Below are 9,251 nucleotides of genomic sequence, written 5' to 3' on the forward strand. Positions count from 1 at the left end.
CGGTGAGGTTTGAGGTGGTTGAGAAGCTTGGTTTGGACGTTAAGTGTAGATGCACAAATCCCCACATCAATCTCATGGATTCAATTGCAATAACAACATCCCCTTATCATATATGGCCATTGTTCTAGACCAAATGGTCACCCCTTGCCCAAATTTTGCTTTATTTTTATTTATTAATTGTTTAAATGGTGGAAGTACAATTTTGACCATGCACACACACATCACGTGCACTCAAAATGACGGAATTGAGGGATGTGACTTAATTTGTTAACAACTGCAAATGAGATGACGAAATTGGGAAAATTAGAATTTCAGTGACAAAAATTATTTTCAAACCCAACTCCACTAACCAAAAAATATTTTTACCCATTTTTTAAAAAACATTGTTAGCGCAATTACAACAAAAAATTCACAACTTGCTACATAATTTTTTTTTTCCTTTCATTTTCTAGCATATCAAGCCATCTTAAAACTCAACATGTCATAAAACTTCAAATTCCAATAACTAAGGGCTTGTCTAGTAACTTTTTCAATGAATATTTTCATAAAATGAAAATGAGTGTTTCCCTCTTTTCAGCCGAGTTGGTTGATGGAATGAACTTTTTTGTCCTTCTTCTTTTGGATGCGTAGTGGTGTCACCATCAAGTTACCAATTGGCTGGAATGGAAAGGGTCAGATTGTTGTGCTCATGCTTCTTAATTCTAACCAGCCAATTGACTGGCCAAGGAAGGAACCTCATCTTGGCCTAGGTTTTGTAGGTATATTTTTTGGGTTTTTTTGGATATTTAATTGAGAATGTTAAAATTTAATTAAAATGTGATTTAAACTAATTGACAAGAATGTAAAGTTTGAAAAAGTAGATTAAAGCGATAACAAATGTAAATTTAAGCAAGAACGAAATAAGAATGATAAAGATGATAAAATAAAGTAATCTCAAATTGAAATTAAACTTAACCTAAATTTGATAACAATTGAAAGTTTCGCGATACCTCTATCTCTCCAGCGTGCGTGGAAGAGATAGGCAACGAGTTTGCGTTTGCTGAAGCCTACAGCACCTAGGGGTGTTGCGAAATCGAAGGTGAACACATTATATCTCTAGGTAAAATAAGGGCGTAGAGTTTTTTGGATTGAAGCATATGCAAGCATAAGTAATGCATTTTCCTTATTATCCATTAATGATTAGGGATGGGTGTAGTAATTCCTTCTAGGGTTTTGTAATGGAAATTTTGGCGTATTAATGTGTTGGGTACCCGTTTAAATTTGGTGTAGGAGTTGACACGTGGAGCGTTGATATAGTTTGGAGTGATACAATTCTAGGTGTTGTGGTTGTTAAACGAATTGATGATTCATTTATGGAATTTGATATAGAGCATGATGATGACCAAACTTAACTGAAGATTCATTTGTGGAGCTTGAAGATTCATTTAACTTATTGAATTAATTGTTCTATTAATTTTGAATTTTTCTTTGGCAATATTTGTAATCATCCGATGATGTAATATAATACCCTCACATGTTGACATGCAGAGATTGCAATTTGAGATCGATGGTGTTTTAGCACAAACATGGAGCACCAAAAGGATATGAAGTCAGTTATTCCCGAAGACCAAGTATTTTGTGCGAAGATACAGAGTGAAAGCCAAGTGAATCACGTGCTCCCAGTTATTCGCAAGCTTACTGACCAGTTGCTAAAACAGTTCAAAGCTTCGTATTTTGGGCATCTATTTCATATAGATGAGTTGAAGTGAAGCAATTCCATTGTGCATGGTTTAATGGTTCGGAAGGTTACCGGAAAGGCCTTCAGAGAAATGGATGGTGTTAGTTTTCTTCTTGGGGAAGGTGTCATACAATTCACTAAGCATGACTTTTGCTTAATAACATGTCTGTCTTGTGTGAAGTTCCCTAAATATACACAGCCAATGATCATGGTAGGCTGCAGGACACGTACTTCAAACTAAAGAAGAAAAATACTATCGGTGATGTAGATGTTACATTTAAGTCTTGCATTGTAGAGCCCGATCATTGCAGATATGTCTTTTATATTTCGTCAAAGCAGTGTCGTTGGGTCAGGAAATAACTAATTAGATAAACTTGAAGTATTTGAAGCTCGTAGAAAATATGATAATATGGAACCGGTATCCGTGGGAAGCTGTTTCATACGCAAAGACCCATGATTCATTCTCAATGGCACTAGTAATAGGGTATAACATAAGTAAAGGTAAGGGAGAAAGTAGCAAAAGAGAGGGTAGACTACAATGGGATGTAGCAGAAGAGGAAAGGGAATGGGAGTAGAAGCAGAGAAAAGGATGAGAAAGTTGAAGAGTTGAAGAAGGTCAAGGGCAAGAAGGCAAAGGGCAATAATCACCCAACATTATTAAAAACTTTATTGCCAAAAATAAATATAGGAATCGAAAACATGTGTGACCATTTGGCCAAATCTCGAAAATTAATTTCAACTAAAAAGTTATTTTTGTATTTTTAAAAATTATATGCATATGCACGTAAAATAGAATAGGCATTTTTTCTATACTAATATGTACGTAATCAAGAAGGCATTTTTCCATGAATTGACATTAGATTGAATAAAACAATAAACAAACACAACACAAACTCTGATTTGTAAATAACAAAAAGACAATGTATATAAGATCAAGAAATAGATTTCCATTTTTCATTTCCATTTCAGGTTATTTATTTATTTATTTAAAATTTGACAGAACTAAACAAGTGGAAAATGATAAGTTTCTGTACTGTCTTATTTTACAAAATTCAAACTAAGTTATTTTCCTGGAGGTCACATACATTTATAGCAATACTCACACTTGCATAAGATAGAGTACTAATTGGTAACACTTATCTTGCTGTATATGATATTGGACCCCTGATATATCGATTCCCTCATAACTCCCACTTGAAAATCAAGTAAATCTCTATTCCCATAAATAAAATAAGCTTTGGACAAGATCATTAGTGCAATATATATGTATAGTTATTAGGGATGGTAATGGGTCGAATCGGGGGTGGATATGCCATTCCCATCCCCATCCCCATTAAGCTTTTTTCCCCATCCTTGCTTTACTAAGGCAAGATAATGAATATATATAATATATACTTATAAGACAATATAAGAATATTTATATATGTACTGGAAGTTAACTAAATAAATAAGCAATGTGGCTTAAGGTTTGTATAAATTATATACGTATATAATATAATAATATAAAATATAAAACTAATTCGGTACAATCACTTTAATAGCATATTTATATATACTATAATATATATACCTCATCAATATATATATATATATCCTAAACGGGGAGGGTCCGGGTTGGGGATTAAAATACTATCCCCGCCCTCTCCGAACACCGTACCCAAAAAATTCCCCATACCCGTTTTATGTCCTTCATACCCGAGGTCTAATCCCGGCGAAGACCCTTACCCACGGGGAAAATTGCCATCCCTAATAGTTATATAAAATACTTAAAAGACACCACACATAACATAAATCTCTATTTTCCAAAGCCAAAGATAGTTGATATCCAACATCAACAATAATATAATTACAATATTAATATACCAACGCTATTGAAATAAAGTCATTAATTAAACATATTAATAAAATAAGTTGCAGTCTGAACTTTCAAAATATCAATTATTCATTCCAAATGAATGGCCAATGTGAAAGTTCAACGTAAATTATTAATTAAAGAAAATATATTAATCGGCTCTTAAATTTCATCAAAGCAAACTCTCAATTTCAAAATACAAGTGTTTACTGAATAATGTACACAATTGCAAATCACAAATCACATATGTAACTAAAATTTATGATGTCAGAATGTTAAAGAAAATTTAGAGGAATAATATCATAATTATACGAGTGACAATTTCAATGCATTAATTCAAATTATATAGCATCTATATGATATAAATCGGCCAAATGCGTTTTTAATTTTTAATTTTTTTTTCTTTTGAAAAGGGGCTGAAACCCAAATGACAAAATGAATTGTGCAAAGTTTCAAATATACAAAATAAACTGTGCAATATATATACCATGACAAAGATACAACAAAACAAACAATTTTTCCCCAAAATTATACAAACCAATAATTTTATTTAACCAACAAGATAATAAAAATATATTTTGATAGAACTTTGAAAATTATGGATAAACGGGTCTTTGAGCAAAAGGTTGAGAATATGTTTGGTTGTTCAAACAGTAAATTCAAATCATCACACTAGCATTTTCAAATCAACACGCTTTTTACCAAACACACTTAATAAATGTGATATAAAATTAAATCGTGCTGAGCTTACATAAATATAGATATGCAATTGCAATAATTGTAAACTACAAAGAATAGCACTGAAACAGAATAAATTAAAAGTTTACAAAGGCTTTAGATTGTTATAACAATTATAGGTTTTCTCTTTCCGTAAAGACAAATACAAAAACCTTTATATTATAAATAACATATAAACAAATTGGAAAGCTAAAGTATAATGAAACTGAAGAAAAACAAATTGATAGGTAAGTAAAAGCAAAATAAATTATAAGTAAGAAGGTGAGCTTGGTATGGTGAAGCACGTCAAAGACGTTGTCCTAAAGCCTTTGTAGCCTCCCTACGTGTAGGTAATAGCGGTCTGCAAGAATCCAAGATACGACCCTCATACACAAGCTCAAGATTCGCTATGAGTACGTTCATAGACGGATATAGGTATCCAAGTCACAGAACCATTGCCCAAAATTATAATATAAGTAGAGAAAGTATAAAAAGTAGAAGATGAGATAATTAGATTATGGTATTGTTTCCCTCTTTTCGACCGAGGCGGCCGACGGAAGGAATTTTGGTCATTCTTCTTTTGGGTGCGGAGTGTGCCACAACCAAGCCATGAATTTGGGCTTGAATGGAATGTGAGTAGATAGATATGTTGCGCTTCTGACTTCTGATCAAGTGATTGATCGGCCAAGCAAGAAACCTCCTCTTGGCCTAGGTTCTTTCACTTCCTCAGGCTCGAGGATGGTTAAGCTTCGTATGGATGTTTTTGTGATTTTTAGGTTTTTAAGTGGAAAAACGTGCGATTAAATTAAATGTGTGTCTAAACGTAAAGACAAGAATTAAAGTGCGATAAAATAGATCAAAGCGATAAATAAAGCAAGAATGAAATAAAAGCGATAAGAATGATAAGAACGATAAACTAAATTAAACTAAATTAAAATGTGATAACAATGAAAAGTAAAGCAATTGAAATAAACTTGAATTTAAATGACAAGAAAATGTAAATTGAACAATTATTTAAACTTACACTAGGAAAGGGAAGAACTTGCTACACTAGGTGCTTGAAAAGTAAAATCCTAAGTCTAGAGAAAGAAAAGTACAAGACAAAAAATAGGTTTGTGTGTCTGATGATCTGTGTCTTCTGCCTTCGTTTGATGATGTTTATATAGGGCTTCCGTTGGCCCATGGCCTGACCATTGAATGGCCAAATGTCAACTCTTTTAAAATTCTTTCCTTTCGAGGGCTCTAAATATGTGGGATTGCATTGATGGAGATATTCTGATCAGCTTGTTTCTTTCTTGCTTTGGAATATTCTGAATTATTATCAACCTGCTTGATTTCTTTCCTTTTGAGGCCTCCGTCACATCCATATATCCTCCCGAAATCCTGGGCTAGAATTCGTGGCTTGGGCTTGGACCTCCGAGCTTTTGGAATGATATAGGGATGCCCCTCATGACCTTTGAATTCCTGGAGCTCTAAAATTGGTCCGTCGAAGAACCTCATTTAATCTTCATATTCGTTTATTAATATATATATATATATATATTAATTTATTTACCCGTGCGGGCCCCTCGATTATTAAAGTCATCGATTGCACCTTCACAGAACATGAATTATATATATATATATATATATAATGTGGGTGGAGGTAGCCACTTGGGTTTTATTATTTAAACCATTTAATCTTGTACACATATATATAAAAATAAAATGAGCAGCTGCAAAAACCTCTCCAAACCTAAAATACTCTAGCTGCAACAACTTTAACACTCCAGCCATAAAACCGGCCTCAATTCAGCCATTCAAAACCCGGCTGCAACTCAGCCATTCAAAACTCAGTCGCGCACCCTTAGGCACCGACCGCCAAACCCAGCATCAATTTTCCAAACCCTCCAGCAGTTTCGGCCGAGTTCTACGTTTAAGCTCCATCTGGTCGTAGTAGAGTGTAGCCCGAATTGCTTTAGCCCGGCCGCCAAGCTTCAATGTCCCGGTTGCATCTCGAGCTCCCAGCCTAGCTGCATCCTCCACCCACGCAGTCTGGCCACATTCTCCACCCACGTTCCAATGCAGCCCAGTCGCATCCTCCATCCACACAATCCGGCTAGTTTAGCTCCAAAAATCCCATAGCTTTGACTCCGGCCGCACAACTCCACCAATCCGGCTGCCTTCGAGTGCAACCCGGATTACTCCGCAGACTCCCAGCCACTCGAATCCGTCAAACCCGATTGCCAAATTCAAAATCTGGGAAACACCCGAGCCATTTGATTTCAACACCCCCGAAGGTATTCTCTTATCCGGCCGTAACTCCTAGAGCTGAGCTGCTTGTATTTTTGAAAAGTAACCGAGTTAGATGAATTTTCACCACCCCCAAACATTGCCCCCTCGACTTGTTTAGCTCGAATTTGATGTAGAGGTAAGCAAATCGAAACCCGAGACCTCTCAATTTCTAAAGTTTGAGACTTTTTGCTTGCCTTACACATTATTTAATATGTTGAATCGGGTTGGAATTTAGGAAGACACCAATTAAATTGGAGGGACTTTTGAACTTCCTAACTTTTAAAAACCTTAGGTATTATAAATACCCAAATTCTCTCTTTCATTTCCACATAAAACACTTCCACCACAGCCACAAGTTTTTAGAAGGTTTTCTCTCAAAACCCATATCCTTTTTACCTTCCAATTCATCATTTCGCATACCGAATCCTCCCGAATCGACGTCAAACTTGAGATTTGTAAGTTTCTAGGTATGTTGCACTAATTCTTGAATGATTTTGATGCATTTGTAGCCTTCAAAAGTTTAGGCTTGAAACCTTGAATGTGTGAATAGTGCCATGATGTTCTTCGCCTTCTTAATTCAAATCTTACTTCACTATCATTTTCTTTCATTCAATCTTATTTCATGTTTGTAGGATGAAGTCCATTCCAAACAATAGTGCCCAATTTTTTGAAGACGTGAAAGTGGCGATGGACAAAGATTTGGGCAAGCAAGTATTCGCCTACTTCCTCAATGTCTTTCCCAACTCCGCCCAATATGTCCTTGGCCCATTTTTCTGCACCTATCTGGAGGAGCTGGCGAAAGTGTGGGTGACACAACTGAGAAATCGCCCAAATTACTTCTCAGACTTTATATGGGCAACTGTTTGGGAGAGTTCCAAGCCATTTAAGGGTTAGCCAATGGGAACCCCCATCAAAATGGATCCCGCCACAACTAAAGAAGCCCCATCAAAGAAAGCATCATCCGACCACTCAAGCTCTGCAGAAGGTAAATTTGATTGGTATCATTGGTTCAAAATTTTAGAACCAAAATTGAAGGATCATTGGAAGAAGGTCGGAATATATGATACGTTACTCCTACGGTGCTATTCTTTTGGTCTTCATCCACCAATTGCATAAGGCTCCGCTTCTGGATGATGACACCCAACTTGCTAGACTTGGCCGCTATCGTCGGCCTTTGCCCTCATAGAGATGATTTCTCGACCGCCAACCATTTGGAGGCCAAGGTGGGCTTAGATTTTCACAAGTCAAATAAGACTTCTGGGAGTTGGGTGAAGACATATCTTGGTCATGGTGGAGAGTCCACCGACCCCCTTCCACCAATGGCGTATCCTACACTAAGCATGTGGATTTTCTTGTAATGTGGTTGTGCAAGTTCTTGGCTTGCCCAAGATCCAGCGAGATTACTAAGGAATTCCAAGCCCTGGCGGAAGTACTTATGAATGACCATCAAGTGGCCATGGGCCCTATCTTTCTTTCCTATCTTTATATAGGGCTCAGTAGGTAACCACTGAACCCATGAATTATCATGCTTCTGGCCCTATATGGATTTTTCAGTTGTGGCTCCAAATCTTTTTTTCGAGGTATGAGTTCCACCAACATTTGCCCCAATGACAAAGGGCTCCTTGGCTCGCCCTTGCTAAACACCCCACCTTGGAAGCATTATATCAAGGATTGCTTTCGATTCTTCAATGAGTGCTAGGAGAGGACTACGAAGCATCTCTCCATCTACCTAGATCATCGTTTCTCAGACTGTCTAGCCTTGGATCTCTCCTTATTTCCTACGGTGGAGACGAAAGAGGAAAGGCATAACATGTGGGCAAGCATTCTCATCAGCCAAGATCTTCCATACAGCCTAATGATGAACAAAGGTAACAACTATCATTATGGTGGTGAGCTCTATTATCCCGCCGTCACCAGCTATCAACTTGGTTTTATACAAAGCATCTAGATACCTCACATGGATTCCTTCAACCTGCTTTCCTCTTAGCAGGCTGAATTTAAAGAAGTGAAAGAGGTCACCACCTTTACGAATTTCAACCAAGAATTGATTAAATCTTTCAGTATTCCAATTAGAGATCCTCGGTTTGGTGACCCTAATATTTTCATCAACAGGTGGAAAAAGATGTCGGTCGATTGGTTTTCTCATCCATGCTCAAAGATTGAAGATAGGATCTTCAGGCATTGCCCATGCTCATTGATCTATCAACAATAAAAAGAAAAGAAGAAAGCCCAAGCTAAAGGTAAGATACTTCTTTTTTCTTAATTTTGACTATCTTCTCTTTTGTTCTTACCCTTCAAATCTCACAGCCGACACCGCGGAGAAAGAAAATCCTCCCGCCAAAATTATTGAGAGAGAAGGCTCTACGAATCCCCCTGATGCTAACTCTGGGCGGGGCGAGAAAATGCCCAATGTCCCATCCAAAGTAGGTTACTTTCTATGATTATTTTTGCCCTTCTAAAGATTTGCACTTCTGATTTTCTGAATTCTTTGATGGGCACCACTGAGAGTTTAACCCCAACTTTTTAGGAGATACTCCTGTCGGAAATATTGTGCCCCCACAACTGTTCCTTCAGCCCAGAAAAATTCTGTAGAACTTCTCGCCTCAAGGTTTGGCCATGCACCCTTTCTTTTTTCTTTTATTTTTTTTTAATTATAAACAAACTAACTTAAACTTGTTGCAAGATCTTTCT

This window comes from Prunus dulcis, chromosome 8, assembly GCF_902201215.1.
Source record: "Prunus dulcis chromosome 8, ALMONDv2, whole genome shotgun sequence".
Lineage (NCBI taxonomy): Eukaryota > Viridiplantae > Streptophyta > Magnoliopsida > Rosales > Rosaceae > Prunus > Prunus dulcis.